The sequence below is a fragment of the Chroicocephalus ridibundus genome, chromosome 2 (assembly GCF_963924245.1).
Source record: "Chroicocephalus ridibundus chromosome 2, bChrRid1.1, whole genome shotgun sequence".
Classification (NCBI taxonomy): domain Eukaryota; kingdom Metazoa; phylum Chordata; class Aves; order Charadriiformes; family Laridae; genus Chroicocephalus; species Chroicocephalus ridibundus.
The window spans coordinates 10,063,487-10,090,613 of record NC_086285.1 but is presented as its reverse complement, the minus strand read 5'-3'; positions in this window follow the sequence as shown (position 1 = coordinate 10,090,613).

The following is a 27,127-nucleotide window of genomic DNA, read 5'->3' as shown; positions in this document are numbered from 1 at the left end:
GGATGAGGAAACTGTGGAATATCCATGATAACTGATAGGCAGGGATATCAGCCAATGATGACAGATGATATTTATGCAAACATGTTCATGAATAAGAATGGTATGTGCTTAAAAAATCCTTACAGTTGTTTGTTCAAATCCCATAAACATTTTCAAGCGGGCTTTTAAACCTAGACTAGTCTTTACAGATGTAAACTTCAGCAGTCATCCCAGAGCTAGGAAAATCTATTGTCGTGCCTGTAAATAGTATCTGCTGATGCTATTTATTTCCTGAGTAAGTAGTTTGGTAAGAAATAAAACTGTAAAGCTAGTAATGGATTTTTCCCTGTTTTAGTCTTAATGACACTATGGTCAATACTACTTAAAATTGAGATGAAAACTTTGTTTACAGGTTGGAAGAGCTAAATTTTGTATACACTGTGGATAAAAAAAGCTTTTAAACTGCTCAAAATTATTAAGATCATGAAAAACAGCATATCAGCATTTCTCATCTTCACTCATTAAAACACTTTCTCTACAGTATCTTTCAGGTCAGACTTTCTGAAGGTATTTGCAGAACTTCACATTAAACCACCTGTTGATTGCCTTTGTATGCTGGAAGCTTTTTGCATTACCGTTCATCTAGAAACTTAATTGCTTTAGATCACGACTTCTTAGGACTCAGAGTCACAATGGAATTACGGTAATCTAACAAAAAATCATGCACCAGTTAAGCAGGAATGAGGGCTCATGTGTATGGCCTTAGCCAGTGGCAAATGCGATGACTTTTCCCACTCTGAAAGAGTGTTACCTGAGATAATGTGCCTTGCAACAGGCTTGGGATCATGAACCTATGCGACATTGCCAATCGTTTTGGCTTGGCTGATTTTAAGAGGCTTTTAAAACTAAATTACTTTGTGAATCTGAGCCCTTGCTCACTTATAGTCCTGGGTAGATTGTGGTCCTACAAGCCTTTAAAATGCAGCTCCAAAAGATGGGGTCTATATGAGAAATTAGCTTAACGTGAGAACTTTGGAAAATCCTAAATGATGTCTCTGAAATTATGAGTATCATCTGATCTATCTCTCTGTAGATGAAAAAAAATCTGCTAATGACTTTGACCTTATGCTGACAGGTTTTTCTGTTGACTTGAATATTGTGGGAGTGGCAGCATAGTTAAAGCTGGAAATTCCCACCCATTTTTTACCGTCTCTCCCAGTAGACCAACAGATGTTCCTCATTAACTTTTAGCAGATAGATTTCTTGTTGATAACTTGGGGTTGTTTTTTTTTTTTTTTTCATGGAGGAAGCTGGGAAGTGCCTTGCTGTGAAGCGCAGCTTTTAAAACACATCTCCATATCCCAGTTTTTTTGTAGAATTTCTAAAAAATATGTTGATTTCAAAGCATAGTGGTATGTCTTGTTGGTTGAGTCTTCAAGAGTCTATTGATGTTCTAAAATTAAATGTAGAACATTAAGTAGTTTCTTGATTGACCAAATCTTCTTGTGCCTGAACCTCTCCTTGGTTTTATTAACTGTAAGAGGCCCTGCAATTTCCCTTGCGAAATTATTTGAAATTTTCATGTACCGAGGACTTTACAAATTAAAATTTACTGGCTCATGTGCTCCTGTAGTCATATCAGGAGGGTTTTGCCACTGGAGGCTTCTTTTGCTTGAAACAGGTCCTGCACAGAGTCTTCTCAGTGTGTCTCTCATCCCAGCCGGGACTTGGCAATTTTTGGCAATTTTCGGCAGTTTTCTTGGCAATGAAAATGTTCCTTAACCAAAAATTGAATTTTTAAGTAAATAACTAAAAATGTTTTCTCCTGAAATCTTTCATAAAAGACACATGTTTTCGTTATAAAATTTAATGTTTCCTGTCTCCATTAATGGTGGGTCACAATGAATGACCTGCCTGTAAGTAAAAGGCTGCTGTCCCATTTATTGCATCTGTTTAGTTGGTGTGTTGTTCAAGTCATCTGTCTCATCTCTTACATGTAAAGAATCCTGATGGTACTGGGGCTTCTGTGTGTTACAGAGACATGTAAACTATTAATACTAATGCTTACCTTTAGCTTCCTGCCAGAGCTGTATATTTTCGCTGTACCAACAAAGATGCCATCAGCTCTTGGCAGTTTAAATTACATTCAGGGTAACGGAGTCAGTGCTTTGGCCAATTAATAAAATTATGCTATTGACAAATGGCCAAAGAAGCGGTAATGTTTAATGCCTAATTGCTATCCGAACCACTGTACATGAGAAATTATATTATCCCCTATTAAAATATAAAACTGTGCATGCACGAGGACACACCACTACAAGTGCTCAGTGTTAGGGAGGTCGAAGACATGACTGATCTCCCACATGTACATAGTTGTCAGTGCATGAGCAGAATGAACTTTACAGTTGAGTTTGAGCCCATCTGCGACCAAGTGCACACGTTCCTCAGCTAGACAGGGGGCATGTCAGTGGCCAGTCCAGTGTTTAAGCAAAAAGGCAGTGACATTTAACACATGAGCTAGGTTTCTCATCACTGTCTAGAAGCATCCTGTAGCCAAGAAGAAGAGTTGTCTCAGCAAAAAATTGACGCATGCTCCCTCAGATCAGCCTTGTCCTTGTCGTACCGCATTCTCCTGCTTTGGGTATGTCTCTTTAGGTTAGATGCTTTCCATCCCAAGGACTGCGAACTGAAGGCTTGTCTGGTGTCTAACACAGATGGCCACATCTCCCCTGGTCCGTAGGCAATTGCATAGCAAGCATAAGTAATAACAACCTGTAGCTAGCACACTTAACAGGCTTAGTCCTACTCTTTGGTCTTAGTGGAACTGCAGTATGGCTTTGGTCTTAGTCTACTGGCATATGGCTACTCCTTATTTCTGCTAGACAAGGGAAAACCTTCATCAAGAAACTCATAAATAAATCCATCCCTTTCCCCAGATTTCTCACCCCACGATAGCTCCCTGCCTTCTGAAACCTGTGAGAAAGCAATTTGCTGAAAGGCAAGTGTCTGTGGAGATGCGGGATCGTTTAGTGCTGGTTACCACCTCGGGCGTTTGGAAAGGCTCTGCTGCATGAGGTGCCTTTCAGAGATCTGAATATGAGCTAAACGAGTCCTGCATCTCTGCCTCTTAGCTCTGGGAATGCTAGGCGGGTAATTAAGAAATCACACGGCACAGGTGTGCCAGGTGAAGTTTGGTAGCTTGCTTTTGATCTAAATTGAGATGCTCTGGGGATTTAACTTCTTAAACAAAAAGGGCATAAATAAATAATCAGGATTTTTTTTTTTTAAGGTTGGAACTTGCAGGCTATAAAATTTTGTCTTGGATGTACACAAGTAGGCAATGGTAGAAGATTGTTTAAGGCTAGGGCTTTGTTTTAAATGGGGGTGTTGTTTTCATTAACTTGGGTCTGATTAGTTTTTTCTCTGGGAATTTCCCCACTGATATAAACAGGAACAGTGTTTGGTTTTTGGGAACTAACTCAGGAATAAGTTATGAAAGTATCTTTAAAAATAGACCTTGAAAAACCAACAAACCAAACCAAAACCTGGAGTATTAATTATAACGCTGGAGTCACTCAGAGCATTTCTTTTTAATATTCATACTTGAAAATGAGACGGCTTTTAAGTCTGTAATGAGTCCTTCAGCGTACCACACTCTAGTTAGAGCATTACTTCATAGCTGGAAGCCAAGAAACAGGCTGACAATCAATTCTTAAATTATTCTAAGCCCACACAATAGCCTCTTGCCACAAAGTTTCGGCATGCTGCCTATTTTGCTACCATGTGGGTGGGGTGAGATTGGGATAAACAAGAACACAACTGCCCACTTTTGATTTTTCATCTTCGCTTAAGTTCAGTCTTGCACAGATAGTTTCTGTAAGTTTGAAATATTTCAGTGCCTCTCTTTCTTACACCATTCCCTGATAAAGCTGAGACCAAAAAGTCGCGTGAAAAAAGGTCTTCTTGTATTTTAGAATTTGAATAAGAAAAGGAAGTGCCAGGAAATAAGACTATCGCTCTGAGAGGTTTAGCCTGGTTCTTTGGTCTTCTGAAGCAGGAAAGCTTTCATATACTTTCTCCAACAAATTGGGTGGCTATCTCTGATCTATCAGAGTGCCCTTAAATTACTTCTTTTGATACCTTGGGGAAGAAAGATAGCGCAGGTGATGTCATAGGGCTCCTTCCAGCCCCGCCGTGTGATGCCGGCTCCTCTCCTCCAGAAAGCTACATGTGAGGGAGGTCATACGCAGTGTGGGCCTGTGGAAGAGCGCTGATACAAAGCAATAGCAAAAGCAGAAGCGGCACTCTTGCAACGCTGCAAATATGCTATAGTCAATTTTCAAATGTTAACTTTGTGCTTGGTTTTTAAGTAAAGCAAAAGACCAATTCACATTGCGGGTTGAAACCTCTCTTCAGTCAGACTGTGGTAGTGGGTGTGATTTACAGCAGTACAGGACAGAGGGAAAGCCAAGATTGCAGGGTCCCTGTGTAATACATGGTTTTAGAGAAATGCCTAAGCCTGATGAAAACTAGGACTGCATGGAGGAGTTGGTCTGGAACTCTGAAATCCAGAGCTTGGTATAGATAGTGATTTTGCAAAGCCTGGATTCTGGTTTGGGTCAGGTAAAGAGAAAAATGGAAGTAGTAGAGAACTGCTCCAGAACCATTCTTCCTTTTTCCCTTTTGGTATGGTTTGGACTGCTGCTCCATCACATCTCCATCAAGAATAAAACATGATGTTGAGTTCTTTGCTGTGTAGTGTCCTGAGGGGAGAATCCATCCCCATACAACATTATCTTACAGATGGTTGATTTGGTTTCCGCTGAAATCCTCTACTGTCACCCGTTAGGTTTATCACAAGAACAAGGTTGTTCTGTCACTTTTACTCTTAGGAAGTCTGGAGCATTAACAGGGGCTTCTTCCATCTCAATCATTCCATCACTTTCTCCTCGTCTCAGTCTTTGTCTAAAACCTGGAGATCAAAAATCAATTATTTTTATTTAAAAGCACTTCAAAACATTACCTCCTTCTGAAAGTTTAAGAAGGATTTTTTCCCCCTAAATATGCTGTAGAGAGGAATACTTTTTTTCCCTACCAGCTGTAGTGCAGGGAAGTTCTGCCCCATTATATCATCCTTTCCTTCAGTTATCAGGGTACAGAATTCGCCTTTCTTCCTTTTTCACTGCTCACGAATATTTCCCACATCCCTTTCCCCCCAATTACGTGATGAGTAAATTAAAATGAAAGGGGAGCTTATTTCCAGCTAAACACCTTGAGTTTGGATTTCTCCCCAGCTGGTGTTTGTCCCCCCCGAGCTGTTGTATTTCTCACGAGAACAAAGATGTTCTGGTGTTTTGACTTTGAGGAGATCTGGAATATTAATGATAACACGGGAGTAGTGGGGAAATCTGGACCGTGAGTAAACTCAGCCTGTACTTCACTGCTGTCCCAGGCAATAGTCCCTCCCGTGGCATTGCAGGGGATTCTGCACTCACCACACTGCTTCTGGTCTCCTAAGGGAAGAGATATTGCATGGGAGGAACTGCATTGAAGCAGTTCCCAGCTATGAAGACAACACTTTTGTCCTCACAGAGCACAAGGACTGCTTTCTTTTAGGCAGACTTCAATAAATATTTCTTCTCTTATCTCAGTAAAAATAAGAAAATGTGGTGAAACCACTTAGGGGACCTCAGTAAAAATGAGTTGGGTACACACTGGATGTGAATTTGACACATCTGAGAGTGTTACAAGCATATTTAGACAGATAATGCTGACCACTCCACCCTGGCTCTTCCCATGATGTGGGTTGGTGGGATGTGTCCCAAGGTAACTTGAGACTGAAGCTGCAGGGAGGAGCTGCACTCTGGCTAATAAAGGCCCTCATCAAGTTGTACAAGTGCAGACCCAGTTATGAGCTACAAAGCTCCTAGGTTAGGCTGATGCCTGGACATGCAGACATGGAAGATGGCTCCCACCAGAATATAAGTGGTTCCGTATCACCTCCTTCTCAAGTTAAGGCTGGTTGAGTGTCTTCCTTTTCACAGAAAAGGTTAAAGCAGCCACTCCAATGTGCTCAAATGATGTGTGTTGCAATTGGCCCATTCATAAAAATGAGCAACCCGTGAGTTAGCCTTATAGCCCCCTTCATGGAGAAATACAGGCACAGGCAGAGCCTGCCCCATTGGTAGCGTGCACAGGTTTCCAAGAGTCCATTAATGAGGGCCGCGGATGATAGACTCACAGAAACAACATGATCGGAGTCAATCACTGCTTTCACCATGTAGCCCAGAGTGTGGAGCCAGATGTCATCGTTGGATCAGACTCATACCAAGATCCTTCACCCCATCGTGTCAGTGTGTGGCTTCAGTGGCAGCATATTAATTGTCAGGAAAATTCCATTTCTTGTCCTGCTTAAACAGTGACGACCCAAGCCCTGCTAAACACAGTGGGGACTCTCCTTGGTTTTGATGGACTTGTGATTTCTTACATCAGCAATATGCTCAGCAGTCGGAGATAATTATTCTCCCATTTTACACATAACAAATTGAATCTCAAAGAGCTTATGTGACTTCATGCCTCCACTGCAGCACTAATCCAAGGCACTATTTCCCCAAATCAAAATGCCATTTCAAGGATTGCATAGGCTGGATTTGAGTTTAGAAACTTATTTAGGTGTCATAGATATGAGTATGTGAAATGAAGAGGCTGACAGTAGGATCTATGGTTCCTTAACATTTGCATGCATATATGCATGGGTTAGCAAGCATGTTTGTAAAAATATTTGTGCAGTATGAAACATTAAAGAAAACCATATAATTGTTTTAAAAAATGCAAACAATTGATCTTTTGATGTTTTCATGCATAGCTGAGTTTTTACTTTTAAGTAGGTACTATCACTAGTGTGCTCCTTTTGTTTATTACCTGGGCAAATTTGCCATTTGATAAAACAAAAAACAAATAAACAAAAATACCAAACAAAAAACACAACAAGTATGTTGCTGACTTATAGCCAGATCTCCCCCAGGTAAAAGGCTTATTTTCTTCTGTTTTGAAAATGAAATCTTAATCTAATTAGATCTTGGAGGAAAAATAGTTGTGATATGTTTTCTGTAGGTAAAATGACTTGCTTAATGTGCTTTGTTTACGTTACTGATTTTACAGTAAGTAATAAAATTTATTAGGGGTATTATCCATTTATAGAATCTGTTTGGCAATGGCTTTTTAATGAAGTATAATATTCTCTGGACATAGGTTAATAAAACACAGTATTACAACAACACAGGCTTTGTCAATAGGTCTCTGAAACATGGGAACATAAATTGATCTCAGTCCAGCTATATATGACTATTGATTTTGGTTGCAGACCAAGAATTGTGTCTTGTATTTATGTGTTTATACGCTGTAATTTTCCTACTCCTTCCATCAAAGCACTTCTCTTGTCCCACCACTTTCTGGGGTACGTGGACACGCTCTTCCCGTGGACTCCTGCTTCTAGTGCCCAAAGCTCAATAGCCTGGCAGCTCAGCACTATAAAAGGTCTAATACACAAGGCAGGTGAAGAGTTTAAAGATATAAGCTTGTGTTTGGAATTACACACAGAAAGAGACTGAAAGCAGGTGCAGGTTCCTAAGGGCCAAAGCAGAGTAGACCTTGGTAATCCAGATGGAAGGCACAAATGGCAGTGGTAAGGGTCTGCAACTCATGTGAGACGTCACAGCTTCTTGGCCATTAGTGTATGGGATAGAAAGAGAGCGCAAGGCTCAACATGCTTGTTTGGACATCCAGACATTGCTGAGCTTTCTGTATTATTCCAGCTTTGTAAATTCCTATTGATAAAAGAGGGACAACTGCCAGGAAAGGGCCAGGTGGTTTGTGCCATTTGATTTGATTGTTTCCCTGCCCATCAACAAATCTTTATACTGACACCGAAGAGGGGAACATTGCTGATGCATGGCACTAGAGTGTCTCTGGATACTGAGCCAGATTCTGAAGAGAGAACTAGCTCCTCTAAGCCTGTTACACTAAAAGCTGCAGGAATTCCTATATCCACTATTGTCTCTGTGGTTTGTTTGCTAAGGAGAGTCTCGCATAGACCATAAATGTCAGCACATGCCATCCCCCTGAACCAGACAGCTGTTTTAGATGACCTCTAGACATATTTACAAGTACTTTCAAACATTTTGGAGTATAAATCATTCTGGTAGGGTATTGTTTATTGGCTACCTATTGTAATTATATAACCTGTAGTAAACGAGTGGTCTAGATTGTCTACTGAAACAATAGAAAGTGACAATCAACATCATCATATCCTGCAGCAGAACACTCCTACCTCGTGTGGCAGGTCTGAAAAGCATTATGCAGCCCTTTCCACGGAGGCACTGGGAATGCGGCAAGGAGCTTTCTGCAGCTGTTAGGTGGAGTGCTATATCTTATAGAGAACTATTAGATATATATAAAAAAAATGTCAGCCGCTGGGCTTTTGTTAGATTAATGTCCTCTCCTTAACATGAATGCATAGAAGGTAGACCATGTGATTATGCAGGTATGGTAATTATCCTTCAAAGAGTTGGAAGGCTTTGACGTAACCCCTGTGTCCCAAATGTGCTGGTTCCAGCACTCGCTAGAGGGAAGAATAAGGACTTGAATCTGCCAGCCCTTCCCATGTGACAGTCTGGTATTGTGCCTTATAAAATCTGACAAAATTGTAAATGACAGTAGCCTTTATAAGAACTAAAATGACTTAGCAGAGTTTGGTTTTTTTCTGATAAATAAATTCTCTGATGTGCTGTTCTAACATGCAGAGACATGCATGAACTATTGTAAGTACTCCAATTTATAAATGCTTCGCAACAGGCCACAACAAGCTAGCATCATCTTTTAAGTATTTTAAAATTATTTTTTTACATGTCTTTACAACATGTTATAATACATCTTATTATAAAGCAATTTCTTCGCTGCATATTAATTATTGTTCTCCAGCAGTATGTCTGCAGTGCTGTGACACTTGGCTGGAAATGTGAGGGCTGAACCGGCCTCACACCAGCTCACCAGTGGAGGAGAGCCCGTATTTATGGATCTCCATTCCAGAGCTCTCAGACAAAGACAACAGACATCCGGCATCCAATAATCCTGCCATTCTTTCAGTTATTTTGCTTTGACCAGATGTCCAGTCTGCTTTTACTACCCCATCAGCATTTTAACTTGTATCATTTTTGCATTGTTGTAAGTTGCAGTGGATGTTTTTGCCAAGAAGGGAGTAATCTGAATCACTAGAGATGATTAGAGACACATTTTTTTTGTCTAAGTCCTCGGATCCATCATGGAAGATAAGTCCATGGGTGATTAGTTTATGCCTGGGTCTTTTGGGGGAGAATTCTCATATGTATCAGGTCTTCAAATATTTTCCTATAAAGGAAGCTGTTTGGACCCTGAAGACACTGCCCCGTCCCCACCCACGCCTGCCCATGGGCCAGGAGTCCATTTCATCCCAGCATGGGTCTCTCAGACCGTGTCCCAGCAATGCCAGAGGAGTGTGGGTCGCCAGCTCTTTCTCTGGCCCTGTCTCCTTCTGCTCCTGGCTGGACAGCTTGGATGACTCCTGGCCCTTGTCCATAGCTTGGTGTGTTGGGGGCTGCCAAAGGACCCCATTGCCAACTCTTCCCACTGCATCAGCCCTGATGGGACTGCGCCACTGAGGAGGGCTGGGACTGTGCTGGGTCCGGCTGAGCTCCCCAGCCTCTACAGTGCTGAAGCAGCCAGATTTTGTAGTATTTCCTCTGAACTATCTTTCCCTACTTCTAGAAAGAATAGCAAGCGCAGTGCTGAAGTGCAGTCAGTGACATTAGACTTCTTTTCCAAACTTTGTAGGGCCATAAAGCTTCTCTCACAAACACAGACAGCTCCAACTGTCCCCAAGTCTGGCCCTCCTTTGTGTACTTTTAGGTCTAGGTCTGGGGATCATTAGGTTGTTTTTTTTTAGTGTGTGATTCAAGTGGAGTTTTGCCAAGAAGAAACGTTAATTTCAGTTTCTAATCATCAATAAGAACAGGTGTGTCAGGACACCTATGAATCAGTTGATCTGGGTTCTTATCCAATAAGGATATGCTTTTTAATATGAGGTCATACCAAACCCAGACACCTTTTTCTTTTTCTCTGTTCAGAAATCCTTCCCAGCTGCCAACAGACAAAGTCCAATCCCTTTGTACAGCGGAGGTACTGTGAACTAATGGTAGTGTCAAAACTCATTGTATACATCCGAGGAGAAAAACGTTAAATTTTCAAGATCAATGGAGATCATCTACTTTCATGATGCATTGTTCTCACTAGCAGTGATGTACGGGAAGCACCTGAGAATCAATCTGGAAACTTCTTTGGCCAGGACACAACAGTATCTCTTGGTTGTTGCTGCGTGGTCTGGCAGCTGTTGCTGCTAATCTGGTTATCAGGGCCTGCAGGTGTATCCGTATTTACACAACTGGCTTCTAAGGACCTACATTTATCAAGTCGTGATTTATACTCTACAGATTGCTTGGGGTTTTTTGTTTTTTGCTTTTTTTAATTTTTTTTTTATTGAACATTGAGGATAAGACAGAATAAGGGAACCCTGGTCTTATTTTCATGTAGGTTGAAGGTTTATTAAATTCCCTTGCATCATTTTGCCTTCCTAGATGCTTCCCTGTCTTTGCTGGGATGAGTCGCTGTGGAGTGTTGGCGGCGGTGAGGATTAGGTACCACACACAGCTGTACGATCCATCGGAGCGTAGTGCTGCATCGGATCTATGCCACGTGTTAGTACTGGATGCTGAGAGAGAGGATTTGTTATTTGGGTGCAATAGCCTATGAATATGGATCTCCTGCCTTCATGACCCCATGTGGTATCTCCTCCTGGCACTGCACGGAGCCGGGAGCTGGTATGGGGATCACTGCTGCCAGAATAGACATGCCCACTGCAGTCCCATCAGGTTGCATCCAGATAGGTGAACTTTCTGGCTTTCATTCCGTGCTTTTCTCCCCTAGATCATAGGGAAGGCAAGGGTGGGTCTGGCAGACAGTGCCCTGAGCAATGGTTTATTTGAGGAGTCTGCAGGGTATACAAATGAATGCTCAGTGTTATACTGGGATAAGGAATAAAGGTACTGCACGCCATTTCAAATGCCCTTAAGTTTTCAGCAGGAAAGTGACTCTCAAGACTGTGTTTTTGGTTTACCAGGCATAATTCTGTATCTGTCAGCTCCATTAATAATGATTTTTTTCTTTTCCTGCCTCTGAAGGCATTTTGCTTCGGTCGTAAGGTCAGAGGTGAGGTTCTGGTTCTGGCAAAACTTCCACTAACTTCATTAGGTACCTGCCTGCTCCACAAATCACTTGAGCTAAGGACCGGATTTCCAGGAGAAATGGTACTTCTTGGAGTGACAGAGACATTCTATGAGGTAGTTACATGTGTAATGTGAAATTATTGTCCAAATATAGTGTCTTTTTATTGGTGATTTCTTTTTTAGATTATTTTTTGTTCTTGATGATAACCTCAATTGCCCTGTGATACGACCAAAAGTTTCTTGGCAGCTAGCTGTCTTTCATGTAAGTAAGATAATATTTTTATTCATCTTATTTCAAGGGTCCTATAGACATTTTGATGGGTGCCATAATTTGCAGAGGAGTGAGATTGAAATTTTAGTTCTTACTAGACCTCTGAAGGCTCCTCTTTTTCTTTCCGTTCTTGAATCTCTCACTGAAGACCCTTTCACTTTGACGATCAAGCAGACCATTAATGGCGACTCTTCCAAAAATAAATGCTCATAAAAATGAACTAACCATAGCCAAGCAGAAATAAAAAAACCATCAAGCAGAAATATTGTGCTGGGTGCTAGAATCCATCCAAATTCATGACTCTGCTCTTCTTGGAATTCTGTTTAAATCAGAAATTCTGTCGGTAGTTATTCACTTCCATAATTTTCCAGTTTATACACGGCTGCCCTTTTTAGATCTGAAGAGAACTATTGATTATTTCAGCGATGGAACAAAACCTTTTATGTTATCTTGCTTGTGGTTTCTGGTGAAGTTCTCAGGTCCATCCCACTGGAGATCTCAGAACAACTTTGTGGCTGCTTAGTGAGATGGGGGAAACATGCCCTTCTCGATCTCTTTGTCAAAAAGTTGGCTACCTGGAACTTGATACTCATGGAGCACAAACCTCTGCAGCAGATGGGACTGCTCATATGAGTGCTCTAGTTGATACTTAGTCTTCCTCCTGATGGTGGCCCTGATTAACCGGTTTCCTGCGGTGTGGAGATCAGTAATGGGGAAAGACAGAGAACTATTTAGTAATGGTGTTGTTCTCAGAACGGCCTACCTTTTGAGGACCACATTTATTCCTGTGTTGTAACTGGCAAAAAAACGAGGAGGTGGATTTTGTGAGGCAGAGGGAGCCTTGCCATCTTCCATTCTGCAGTGCTGGGAGTGCGTCACAGTAGGACAGCCCGTCAGCACGGCGCGTCTGGAGGGCAACACACTGAGAGGTATTTCTGGGCTGGGGACAAGAATAATATGATGATGAGCTATTTGGGATATGGTTTTGCCTAAGTTGTTCCTCCCTGAGCCATGGCTCTGTTCCAGGACAATGATAGCAGGACAATGACTGTCGCTTAGCAGAAACTTACTGTGAGTCAGAGGAGTAGAAAACAGGCTGGACTTTATGTGGACGGCCTTAATTCTCCTTGAATCCCTGGGCCTAGGGAATAGCTGGCACCTCTGAAGGTCCGTGAAGAGGTGACCTGGAGGACCTACTGAGAACTGGAGGAACTGCAGCTGCTGGGAAGCAGCAGGCGCAGGATTCATTGGAATGAGGCTGCCGTAATGGGAGCCTAAGTCGATACTGAGTTTTACAAACCTCTGCTGAGTCCTGTCCCTCTATGCACAGCACATGCTCTCAATTGTTGCGAAGCGCTTTTTGCACTGACTCATGACCCACATTGGCAATACAAACAGGGACAGATCATTGCATTCATTTATGTATGTAGATAGACTGCTACTCCCTAGCACCGTTGAAATGCCTGTAAAAAAATATAAATCATGTACTGACAAATGTACACAAAGCGGGAGAAAAACCCAGGTAATATTTGATTGTAGCGTTGAGCCCCATTTCCGCAGCAGAGTTCCCTCTTTCAGCTGAAATGGGCCATTACTATATTACACTGCAAACTCTACAGAAATTCAAGGAAAATAAAGGGGCATTGTCATCGTATTGTCCTTCACTAACAAAAGGTACCTCCACTGTTTAAATAATATCCTTGGTCTTTGGCTCCGTGCATTATTTAATAATCTTGGAAACTTCTGTGACCTTTAAGCAATAGTAAACTGTGATTGCTTGACAAATAGGTCAATGTTTGTATAATAGTTGTGTCTTTGGAGGTACAAAAATATTCATCAGAATGCTTTGACTGGCTTCCCCCACCCTTCATTTCTTTGGCAGTTTTCCCGCAGCATTGCCCTCTGTTAAACATTATTCCACTTCAAGGGTATTTGCAGGACTAGGAAGCAGGCAGTATATTATGGTCCTTGAAAATACAGGGTGGGGGAAGCTCTATGTCTCCCAGACACACACTCACACGTGCACACACATACATGCCCTGAGTTACTGTTGGTAAGAAAGTATGTGTTAAAAAACGTCGATAAAATGATCGGGTATCTCATGTGCTAAGCACCTTGCTGTAGATACGTTGGATTTATTCCTGGTTAACAGGCCCCCTGTTTTAGGGGGATGATAAACTGGTATTTGCTGTTTGAAGGGCATACTTGAAAGCAAGGAACTGAGTTTGAACTTCTGGTTTTATTGTTAGCAGTGTTGGTTGCAGGGCCAGTTAAGCAAACATGTGGGCTCCTGCATGCTCCTTAGCAATACTTAAAGGGAAAGTTGTATTGACACATTCTCTGTTACTTAAGTTTGAATTAGGGTGATCATAAAAGTCAGAAGTGGGCTCAAACAAGAATATTGAAGAATGCAATAACTTCGCTCCGTGGCATTTTATATGAAAGTGTCTGTAGTTTCAGTGTCGACTGCTTAATGTTAAATGCCTCGGTAATATTTATTTCACACTGAAAAGTGTGCCCCAGCATAGCTGTGTAAGAATCATGAAATATCAGTTTCACTTAAAAAACCCAGATTTTTTCCACTGCAGTGCAATATACATACACAAATATAAGGACAAATATAAAGACGTAAATATGCATTATCATTATATATACTGTTCTGAGGAAGGCAAAACATGGAAAACAGCTCCAAGTTTTTGGATGTCATTGTAAATATTCTGCCTGGTTTTGCCTCTGTAACAGCGCACAGTCGTGTTTGTCAACATAGTTATTGCACTCAAAAATGTTACCGTGCCACCTGCTACCAAAATTCAAATCCTGCTTCTTAAAGAGAAATCACACATGAAGCATTAGCATTTATTATTTAAAAACTCCTTAGTTGTGCTTCAAATCCTACCTCCTTCTTGAGCATCAAATGAAAAGACAGGAAGGTCATTTCAATCACAGTTTTCAAGAAAACAACTAGAAAATTTTGATTTCAAATAAAGTTCTGGACCAGTCCATAAGCATTTTTTTGACCATAATATTGTGCGGAGTTGTCTATCAGACACCACTCGTTTAAGAGCTGAAGCCCATGTTGTGCCTGACTGGTGTGTATTATAGTAGATCTCAGGTCAAGGTCTGGTTTAACAATGAGGAAATCTTTCTAGCTTGGGGGGGGTTACACATACACTTGGCATATTTGAACGAAAGCATCTTTATCTGTTGGCTTTTTTTCCAAAGGCGGAAGCTCTCAACCCTTTCAACTTGAAGAGCGGCAGAAGGAGCCGTTGGCATTTCAGTGCCATCTTTGAGCTGGATCTCAAGGATAAATTCCTGCCCTCTGCTTGGCTCGCACCATTATTAATGCTCTAACTGGGACAGGCTCTGAAGTAGTTCTGACTCAGTAGTTCCCCATTAATTAATTAGTAATCCTCTATCAGAGAATACTGCCGGGTTACAACTGATACGGATAACTCCTAAGTATTTATTGCATTCAATAAATAGAGGCTTCAAAGAAGCTACCTGGTAGTGAGGTGTAGGCTTTTGAATTTTTTCCAGTGTTAACGCAGTGAAAGGAAACTGTGAGCATTTTGTTATAATTTTTTTTTTTCTTTTGGAAAATGATGAACTTTAAAATATTTGTCTTTATTTCATTTTTAAGTGTTGGAAAAAAGTTTTCTCATGCGTTCTCCTAGGTTTATGCTTCGGCTAATAGCAGCCGGGCATTTTGCCTGGCAGCAAAGTGAAGCCACCTCTTAGCTAGAGGGGTGTATTCAGCAGGCAAACAAGAAGTCATACAGTTACTTTTGAGACGAAAGGACTTACAGGCAATGCTATACAAATTAGAACTCCAATGATACACTGCACTTCAGGGTCCCTTGATGAAACCATTTAGCACTGGTTTGGAAACTAAGGTCTTCAGGAGTGTAGTCCTAGTTCAGAAACAGGACACAGGTGCTGTAAAGTCCAGTGAAAGACCAACTACGAATGGACACACACTTAATGATCCCGGAGCAAATTGTGGTGTTATTCAGATAATGGTTAGGAAATAATGATCTACACCAATTGAGATCTGAAATCATAAAAAGGAAAAAGTGACTGAGGTAGCTGCTCTATTATGGTTAAGGTTTGAGTATATTAACACAGGAAAATTAATTCATGTATTTACTCATTAGCGGTGAGTTCAAGCTGCAAATCATATATATTTACAAAATATTCACACTATTCTAAACATTTATTGAAGAATCAGTCAACTTGAGAAGGAGGATCTGAACGTGTTTGGTTTTCTTCATCTTAGTATTTAAAGAATAACAAAATTTTCAGGAGAGAATATCCTAATACACAGACAATCTTATAAAACACAGAGTTTATGGAAAAAAAATCTGAGTGTGTAGAAGGTCAGGTATGGCAGGGAAAGCAGTTGTTTGCAAACAGTTGGAAATGTCCTCCTGAGTGTCACTTTTTATGATAATCCGCAGTTACTGAGGATATCTACATTTACAAGAAAATAGGGACAATAAAGTAAAATAAATAATAAAGTAAAAAAAATCCTCTTAATAATTAGTGGTGTGCTTACTGGAACAAAAATGAAACTTTATAATAGAGCATTTGTCATCATCTTCCTCTCCTCTGTGCTGGCACCTCATGTTTCAGTTGCCGTCTTTCCTTATTTTGCCTGCTTTCATTCCTCTGCAGTCTCCGCCATCTCTTCTCATTCTTTTTCCCTAATCTTCATCCTAATCTTCACCCTCCTCACACATCCATGCAGCCTTTCTGCCTCCTCCTGTTCACCCCAGCTATGGATTGCTCTTCGTCCATGGCCACTTTACTTAACTCAGGAGCAACATTCCTGGTGTAAAAATGGTAACACTATGTGGAATTTGTTCATACTCTCTTCTTCCAGCTCCTACATATCCCAAAGGCTTGGATTTATTTACCTTGCCTTGCTTCCAGGACTTCTCTTTCTTTGTGCAGCCCCTTGCTGTCTCATGTTCCCTGACGACACGGGGCCTGGCTGGGCATTTCTTTTTCCTGTTACTTCCACTACTTTCCTCCCAGCTCTTTCCACTTTGTCATTGATGTCATCAATATCTACTTAATTCCTGCTGATTTCTACTCAATTTCTCCCATACACACAACACTTAGACTCTTTAACTTTCTGTTCAGCCCCACAACATCTTTCTCATTTGTTGTTCACCTTCATCTCTGATCTGATTCCCTCATGACATTTCACTGCGCCTGCACTATAACATCCTTGTTTCTTGTCATGATTGTGCCTGATCAGTTTTCCTTTTTCTTTTTTTTCCCTCCTCTGCCCCCTTTTTTTTTCTCCTCTTTTTTCTTTTGCCTCTTTTTTTCTTTTTGGCATCCATAAATGCAAACACTTGTTATTATACCCACCAGAAATATTGTGGCAAAATCTCCTTAAACTCAGCTTTAAGCCATGTAACTTTTCCTTTGCATCCTTCTACTTCTGCCTCTTTTGAATTACCCCAAATGTAATCTATGTTCACACAATCACAGAATCACAGAATCTTCAGAGTTGGAAGGGACCTCTAGAGATCATCGAGTCCAACTCCCCTGCTAAAGCAGGATTGCCCAGAGTACGTCACTCAGGACCGCATCCAGGTGAGTCTTGAAAATCTCCAGAGAAGGGGACTCCACAACCCCCCTGGGCAGCCTGTTCCAGTGCTCTGTCACCCTCATTGTAAAGAAGTTTTTCCGTGTATTTGAACGGAACTTGCTATGTTCTAGCTTGTGCCCATTGCCCCTCGTCCTGTCACTGGGAACCATTGAAAAGAGTCTGGCTCCGTCCTCCTTCAACCCACCCTTTAGATACTTGTATGCCATAATAAGGTCTCCCCTCAGCCTTCTCTTCTCCAGGCTAAAGAGTCCCAGCTCTCTCAGCCTTTCCTCATAAGGGAGATGCTCCAGTCCCTCCATCATCTTTGTTGCGCTTTGCTGGACTTGCTCCAGCAGTTCCCTGTCCCTCTTGACCTGGGGAGCCCAAAACTGGACTGGTTCACTTCAGGAGTCCTTCATAACCAGTTACTGCCTACCTACTACCCCTCATCCCAGTGGGTATACACCTGCAGTTGTTCCCAGACATCAGTCTTGAGCATCCTTCTTCAAATTCACAAGCATAAAATCAATTTTCCTATGATAATTTTAATTCTTGGGAGAAAATTCTTATCACCTCCTACAAAAAAAAAATAAAAATCAATTGTTATTTTTATCATCCCTACTGTTTAAGATCTCCTTTTCTGTGATACTTGCGAAATAGAAGTTAGGCCACTGGTATATAGAGATTTTCTGATTGACATTTTAATTTTCTTCATGTACTTTCATCCTTACTTCTATGGAAATGATAAATTGTGTATAGAAGAAGGTACAACAATCTTTTAGTTCAGTAGGTACAGCACTTACTGCAGTGGGATCTTGTTTAATATATATTCAACGTTACATTATTGTTATTTTTCTTAGTGAAGTTTAACTTGATCAAATTCCTAGTGAAGCAAAGTAAAATTTTCCCAGCTCACAAAAGTAATACGATGCCTAAAACAATTGCAGAACAAGATTTCACATCTCTCTGCATCCTACAGTTATACCAGCATCTAATGAGCACTGTATTGTCCCCAAACTCCTGTATATGAGTGGAAAAATGTATTTCATTATAAGATAAATTTCAATAAGATATGAATGGCATTTTAATCAAATTAACTAACTTTGAGACAGTGGGAGAGTGTTGAAGGGGGCAGAGTATGATGTCCTCCCTTCCAAGCAACTCAAGTCACAGCACGTCCTGAAATCCACAAACCGGTTCTGCTCTGACGACACGCAGTGACCTTGGTGGAGAAAGAGTGGTTTTTCAAAAGGAAGTGTTGATTCACCAGGTTTAAAAACAGCCTTCAGGATTCCAGGAAAATGGATGCTAAGTGAAATATCAATTATAGTTTTTATGAGTAACATCTCTAACATGGAAGCTGTTGCTTTTTAAATCCACCGTGATTCATACTAATAAATGAATATACCTTAAGTAATTATTATTTTGCATACAGAGTTGCAGAGAACAGCTCAAAACGTACAGCAACTCTCTGAGTTGCTCAGTGGTGAAAAAGTAAGTAGAAAGGCAAGTAGATGAATTACTCGATTTACTCTGCACCTTTGGCATCTGTTGAAACTGATGGGAGCTGAAGATGTGTAGCATCTCACAGATCAAGGTTGTGTCACCAATTGTTATTTGGCCTCTTTCCCATTATGCAAACTAAGTACCTACAAAATCAGCCTTAAACTCATATGTGATAAAACTCAGCTCTGCATCCCATCCGAATCTTGCTAAATGTCCTATACACGGAGTCCCTTACAAGTGCAAACCAGAGTATAGCAGGATCGCTTTGTCTTGGGGGTGAACTAACATACCAGCTGTATTTATTTCTTGCGTGGCTCGTGGAAAGACATGCTACAGATACCTGTGATATTGTCTTTGGCAGCGGAGGAGATTGCCCCGGTGTGCCTGGATGTGTGCTCTCTGTGCAGAGCTGGAAGGGGCAGAATTGTTGTTCTGACTCCTTTTTGCCCTGCCCTGCCAGGGCAGCCCGCACTGCACGGGAGTGTCATACATCTCACAAACCTGGTCTGGATTTCAACTATTGTACATGAGGGAAAGCCGATCAAATGACTTCTTCATGTACTGGGAAAAAAAATACAAAAGATAGGGATCTCAATTGTTTTTAAGCAGCCAAAGAACTAATTGAAAAATCATTACAAAGCGATAAATGTTTTTGTATGTGATGTCTATACATCAAGGCAATGAAACACCGGAACCAGAGAATGACATTTTTCTGACCTATCTAATATAAGAAGATGATCACAAGAAATTGTAATTTAAAGAAAATACATTTATTTTCTTCCCCTCATATCGCTGTTGCTGTAAATTACTCTGCTGTGAAGGGAAATCAATTGTTATTGTGGCTGTTGAGTGCTTTTTGATAACATTCTTACACATGGCTTTTTGGTAAATGTTATTCTGAATTCAAACATCTTTATAAGTATCTTATGTGGACTATCTTATAACTTAGATATGATTCAAGTTATGCTTGTAAAATCTCCACTTAAAATGAATCTCCATGTGACAGGTAATTGGCTGCAGGCCCGTTTTTTGTTATTGATTTAACTTAATGCCAATGTACACAGGTGTGTTGGCGGGTTGTTCAAGCTTCCAAGGCACCCACATTTGGCAGGACAATAAATTGTTGCATAATAAGATTATTTTCCCCCTTCAGTCTTGAATCTTTTCAAAAGTTGTATTTTAAACCTTTGTAGGTATGTACGTGGGTGCGAGAAAAATACCCAACAATGTTACCATGAGGCATGTTTCGATTTATTGTTTGAGGTGCTCAAGGAAACAGGAACATGTAGATAAGATATCTGCAAATATATGTATTTGCCAGATGAAGAGAAAAACCAAAAACTTTCTATAAATTAGGTTGTTTCGTAGTTGGGTTTTTTCATGCTATATGAAATTCTACTTTGTTGTCAGATGGAATTGGTTATTTTAGAAAGAAATACAGCACTGAAAATATCAGCTGTTCAATGTGCTTTAAGTGCAGACGGCAGACGTGATTTGCCCTTGCACACAGAAATATCTGCATCACAGACATCCAACTGAGGCCTCATTTGAATACTTTGAGCAAAATCCTGGCTGTGTTGGAGTTGATGGGAATTTTGCCATTAACTTCAGTTGGGCTTTGGTTTACTTCTCTGATAATGAACTATGTGGCAAGGTAGGTATCCTTGAGGAACACACAGGCTAATATGGAGAAGAAGAATAATGCCATAGCGGGTGGCAGTAATGCAAATTCTCGGGAGAGCAATGACCTTGGAGGAAAAGAAAAGGAGGGGAAGCATGGCTGTGGGATTGCTTTGTACAGAGAGGTGGGAGGAGATTTCACAAAAGGATGTGGAAGACTGTTCCAAGTATAGCAGGTAGCATGATTGAACGTGTAAAATCGAGAGGAGGAGAAAACACTTCTACTTTCACAAGCCTGAAGAAAAGAATGAAGCGTTGTATCTAAAGTTTGGAAGAGTCTGAATTGGGGGAAAAGCTTTATGATGGCCCTTCTTTCACCCAGATGTTTCTCTTGGGCTTAGTTCAAACGAAAGAAGGATTTGTTTAGCCTTCCGGATTTGTCCGCTAACCTGTGTTTCAGAGGAAAGCATCTTTAGCTGTCCCCTCACACGGAAAAGGCCAAAGCTGAGAAAGCCAGCTCAGGACAGCCGTGAAAGGCTTCGCCCGAATGATTCAGAGCAGCTGCATGGCACTGGAGTATGCAGTCCCTCTCCTGGACCAAGGGCTGTTTTTTTCATCCTGGCACTTCATTTCATAAGAAATAAAATGCTGTCAGCAAGTTAATATAATGGCAAAGTCCCGGTGATGGCTTTGGAAATACGGTGGTTAGTGTTTTTCCCTGGTGATCTCAGGGAGCCATCCTCCGTGGCCTGTGCTAGTTTAATTGAAGTCTATTAGACACTACTGGTAAATACATACTTGGGACCTCTAATATGCGCGTTATTGCAGATCTATTATATTTTATAATGCTAAAGCTAACCCAGTAACTTCTTGACATAAACTGCAATTACTGCAAAGGATCAGTTGCAGGCTATCACATCACGTTGTGCTCGGAGATGCCTTAGGTTAAAAGTCATCGACACCATGGACAAGAAATTGTCTGGGTCTGTAGTGTAAAGCAGATGCTACACATTCACTAAAAATCCTTATGAATATTTATCAAAAGCTGACTGCTCTGGATACCCACCAGACACTATTTGAAAATTAAATAACTGTTGTTTTTTTTTCCACAGACTTTATTCCAAAATATGTGGTGGTGGATTAAAACATACCAAAATTAAAACCTTGTCAATATAGTGCTTTGTTTTAATTTAAAGGAGTACATGAACTGCTCAGAAATACCTTCCCTTTTTCTTTGCAAATTTTTACATCTAAAAGATGCCAAATTGGAAACTGAGATGCTGTGCATGTATACGTGTGAAAGATGAGGATGGTGGAGGTTTGCACTCCTCCAAAGGGCTGTAGAACAAAATCAAAGCCAGGTCACTGTTTTCAAATGGTTTATTAACCCAGAAAAACAAGGCTGGGAGAAGCAGTATCACACGTGGAAAATGCTCCCTGATGCTGCGATCACAGCGCGGAGGCAGGTAGTGCCATGTGTGCTATTGCAGGCAGTGGGAAGCCCCCTCCCTTCCCCTATCCTTTAAAAAACAAAACAAAACTAATTTTCTTCAACGCGCACAAGAGAATGTTTGGCATCTGCTACTGAGCAGCATTCTTGCCGTGTTTCACTATCTATCAAATGGCACGCTCCTCCTCTGCCAAGAAAAATACTTGTTCCCAATACTAATCATGCTCCCTGACTACCCTCTAGTGTATATTCTTCCAGGACTGCTATCCATCCAGCCAGCCATTTGAAAGATATTAAAATGATTACGATGAAATCTCTCACTTACTGTGCTGGCAAGAGCTGGGATGTGCTCCAGAGTCGATACACGCAGTTCCTGGGGAGAAGGGAGAGCCTTACGTCCCTCTTTATCGACTGCCTCCACCTAAATGAAGAGTCGTCATTGCGAGGGCTCCGTCGGGAGCCCCAGGCAGGGCTCTGGTTTGGGGGGAGGATTGCCAAGGTGCAAGCTGTTGGAGAAACGACAAATAAAGGGATGAAAAACAGCGGTTGGTAGAGAGATCTCGGAGCCTCTCATGACAGTAGGCTTAAAAGGAAAAGATCATTGTAAAATGCCTAATAAGGCTTGAAAGGCAGTAGCTGGGAACTTGGTGAGAAGGGTTTTCTTTTCTGCTGTTTATTTGGTGGGATTGACTCACGGTGTCTGCACAGGCCCCAGCTTCTCAGAGAGGGGATGATACAACTACAGGATGCATCCCTGGTCAGGTCCTAAGACTAAGATTGAGACTACTCTTGTCAGCCTCTGGAGTTCCTGGAAGAATTAGCAAGTTGTTCCTCCACCTGAGAAATTACCTTGGATTTCTCAAGAAGAAAAATGCATCTTTTCTGATCAACATATTGACATCTCTACCTGGAAATGGAATGTCCTAATTTGGTCCTGCATAGTCCAAGAACTGAATCCCTTCAATGAATCTCTAAATCTTTTGACATTCGGGGCCCTTCCTACCAACAGGCTGTTTGTGATGACAGCAACCGGTGCCCTGAGACACCTCTGCAAACTGCTGATGCTGAGCAGCAGTCGGAGAGCAGCTAGAAGCATCTCCACATGTTGCTGTCGTGTGCTTTGCAGGCCACAGCTAAACCACCGTCATTATGGCGAATTCTTCAGATGTTTGTACAGACGTGAGGGTGGGATTCATGTCATTTATCTTTCAACATCTACAAAGTACATGTCTACAGCTGTGCTAATCACTCTAGGCTCCCTTTATAGTCAAGGAAGAGAAATAAGTGCTTTTAGGGTGCAATTTGCCTGACCTATTATAGACATTTACTTTAGGATGACATGAATCACACCCAAGGTTCCTATGCATAGCCTGCCTAGGTCCTCACTGACTATGCCGACAGCCTGGGGTGACTAGCTTAAACGCACACTATACACACATTTATGTACCTCTGTTTAATTAGATGAGAACCACCCACTGCCCGTTACAGAGCTGGCTTTGAACGTAGGTGACGTATGCAATATCTGCAAAAGTATAGCAAACTGAAGCAAGCAGTGCAGCATCCCTCTTTCCACGAGGTGGAAGAAGCGCCTTTGTTCACAGGAGGAATCCTTGCACAGGGATGCACGAGAACCAGTTACAGCAGCCACAACCTCTTGTTCACCATCCTTATCACCATCCTTATCCTTCTCCATGGAGCAGCAGCAGCAGGTCTTTTACAGCTCATAACTGCTGCCCATGACGGGACCAGGGACTGACCCTCCTCCCTGCATCCTTTTCTTTCTCCCTCCTCTTTCCATCCTTATGGGAGATGCAAATGTGAAATTAGGGGCTGTTGAGGTAGATAGCAGCGTGGACTGTGGGAGAAGGAGTTAACTGTGCCCAGGAGTAGTTTAGGGACACAGTAAGGTGCCCTGACACCCAAAGGACTGAAGGAGGTGGGGGACCTGGTTGGGAATGTGCTGAAGGGTCAGATGGAGAACCCACCCATGTCTGCTCCAGAGGTACAAAACATCCCTATGCCCCATTGCCTGTTCCCAGCCCTTCCCTCTCAGAGGCTCCTCAAACCGCTCTCTTACAGCCCCCACATTCACCTTGCCCTCTTCCTAAAACCCAGCTTCCACCTCTGAGCCTGCTCTCCCCACCCTCCAACTCAACCTCAGATGCTTAGGCGGTCCCTTCTGGCCTCCTTTCCCCAAAGCCCCTCTCCATTCCCTTCAAAGCATGAGCGTCCTGGAGTGTCAGATGGTGCATGGTGGCATGCAGATGTCTCTGTTGGTTTTGGGGTTTATTTTCTGTACCCCATGCTTGTGTTTCTTACTTTCCAATGTATACTTTCCAAAGTATAGGGGAACATTTTATGTTTATGTGTACAGTTAGGCCTCCTAAGGAATAAGAGATAGCCCTTGAAACAACCAAAGGACTTCAAGAGAAAACTTAGAAGTTTCCTCAGGAGCCCTAAATGTTGCCTAGCAAAAGGTTTCCAATGAATTATTACTATTATTTTTAATTTAAACTGCACCATGAAGGTTCATAATGTTTAGTAGAATGGTATTAATGAAGTCATGAGGGTTTAAAGATATGAGCAGGGCAAGATATATATAGGAGGAAATATATAGATTTTATTAGCCTGATTGATGTCTTGGGAAAGCAGACAACCTTTAGGCACGAGGTCTTTAGGTAAACAGTAACAGACTGTGACTCCCAAAGTAAGTTACCGGATAGCATAAACTCCAAGGGGCTTGGAGTCAGAGTACACATTTCTAGGAGATGGATAGGTCATAGAATCATAGAATGGTTCGGGTTGGAAGGGACCTTCAAGATCATCTAGTTCGAACCCCCCTGCCGTGGGCAGGGACACCTCCCACTAGACCAGGTTGCTCAAAGCCCCATCCAGCCTGGCCTTAAAAACTTCCAGGGATGGGGCTGCCACCACCTCTCTGGGCAACCTGTGCCAGTGTCTCACCACCCTCATGGTGAAGAACTTCTTCCTAACGTCCAGTCTGAATCGACCCAACAGAACTGTCAGATAGATCGTCAGAGGAAGTTTTTAATACAGACAAGAAATTGGTTTTGGTTCACCTCTAGGCTTTTAAAGTCGTGAGATGAATTAATTTTCCCGTATCTGGGAAAGATTTTGCATTTTGAAAATGTTCCTGTCTGAACTGCAATAAAAACAGAAATTGCAATAAGTTTGTGAGTCAATAATGAATAAATACAAAGTTTTGATTTGACAACTATGGCATATTCCAGTGCAGTTTTTATTACTGATATTTTTCTGATGGAAATAATAACTTACATTTAATAATCAAGCTGTTCTGAAGACAAAAGAAAAAATCATGTTAAGAAAATACAAAAGCAAAAAAAAATCAGAATTCTATTACAAAAAAATCGTTTTTAAAAATACATTTTTTTCTGAACGAAAGAGTGAAATAGAGCAATTCATAATCACCTCTCATACCCAGCTGCAGACCCAGCACAGACACACGTACCACACACACGAGACACGGCCACCTCGTTCAGCCACTCTCGCTCTTGTTAATACTCAGCTCCAGATTGTTAATTACGGGACAGTCCTCATATCAGGACTGCTGCTTCAAACCCGCCATGCTCTCCTGACCGTGTCCCCTTGCAGTGCCTTCTCCTGTGCAATTGGACATTCGAGTTTCACCAGGATTTTGTACTGCATAAGCAGCTCCAATGAACTAGGCAGCCTGACCCTTTACCCCACTATTATTATGCATATCTGTTTTTCTAAAGCCTAAGTATTCGTTGCACATACTTAGCCCATTGGGAATCAATGACTGCAATGATTAGACCTTAGACATATTGAAAGAATAAATAGTATTTTATGTTAGGCTTGGAAGAAAACATGCCTCCATTTGCACGCGTTGCTCATCACGACAACGGGTGATAAAGAAAGGAAGGAGTCGATCTTGACAGCCCTTGAATCAGGCTGCTCCATCACAAGCCCCAGAAGCACTCTACACACAGGAAAAGAAAACTAATTGATTAGAGATCTTTTGAGTAAATGTGGGCCTGATCCTGAATCCTGAATTCATCACATGCTCCATAAAAGGAGTTTTCGGAAGACCTTAAAGTATTTCTGCAAGATGCATGGCGTGTGTCTGACCTTTCCCTAGCCCCTTCTCCTCCCCTCACACAAATCACTTTGCTGTGAGCTTTTCCATCTGCTCAAACAGGAATATTGCATGAGAATGGACCTCACAGTCCCTCCTCACCCTCTATCATAGAGACATTGGGCATCGAGTCCCAATCCTGCCTGAGTGGGCTTGTAGATGCTGCCCGCTGGCTTCGCCGGGAGAAGAGCTCAAGCAATGGTGAGACTTCTCAGAAGAGGAAGAAAAACAAAATAAGAAATAATGAAAGTAGTTTTTAGAGAGGTTTAAAATTTGAGCTGCGCTTTCTGATCCAGAATTGGATCTACACTCTCTGCTGCAGATGCAGTTGGGCACGTTATTAAGACAAGGGAAGGTATACTTGAAAAATATGCTGCTGATAACCAGAATAGTGATTTTCAAAATGGTCCAAACAGTCCTGAAACAGATAAAATAGATACATTCAACAGCCATAAAAAAGAACAATATTCAAACCATTCGTAACCAGATGCGGTCCCTGCCACATTCTACTAGACCCTATCATCAGTTTGATGTATATTTTCATATGAATCTGGGAAAAATATGTTTTGAAGGATCTGTTGAAAGGGAAACTGTTGTGCAACTTTGGCTGTTGATATAGTCATAAAATATATATTTATACACAGTTTTATACGTACAAAATGAACCTCACAGCCTACTGTATCTTACTGGAGCTCAGATGCAGTGCATGACATATTATATTTGTGGAAACGGGATCTATAACCTAATGTATTCTTGCATCAAAGAATAATGTCTCATAAATAAATCATTACAGCCTGTCACATCTATGGTTTCACACCATAGTGTATAAAATTATGTATTTTGAGATATGGAAGAAGGTGATTATCTAATGTTTCAACAAAAAAAAAAATTTATCCTGTGCTAATGCATGTGCTGTCTTGGAGGTGTTATTGCCTTACCACTGTTCATTGTAGACTAATCCATAATATCAAATGAATGACAGCATTTCTGTTTTCAAAAACTGGTGCAATTTGTGTGCGGCTTTTCTCTTTCAGTAATTAAGAAATCAAATAAGCCTGAGTGAAACTATTTAAGAGGTTCTAGATATAATTAGAACACCTCATTCTCTCATAACTAATTCCTAATTAAAGTAATTTGTCTTTTTGCCCTTCTTTTCAAGGGTGAAGAGCAAGTGGTGATGAATGCTCAAAATCAGGAAAAGTGAAAATTGCAGTGTGTTGATTTGCAGTGATTGAGCACGTTC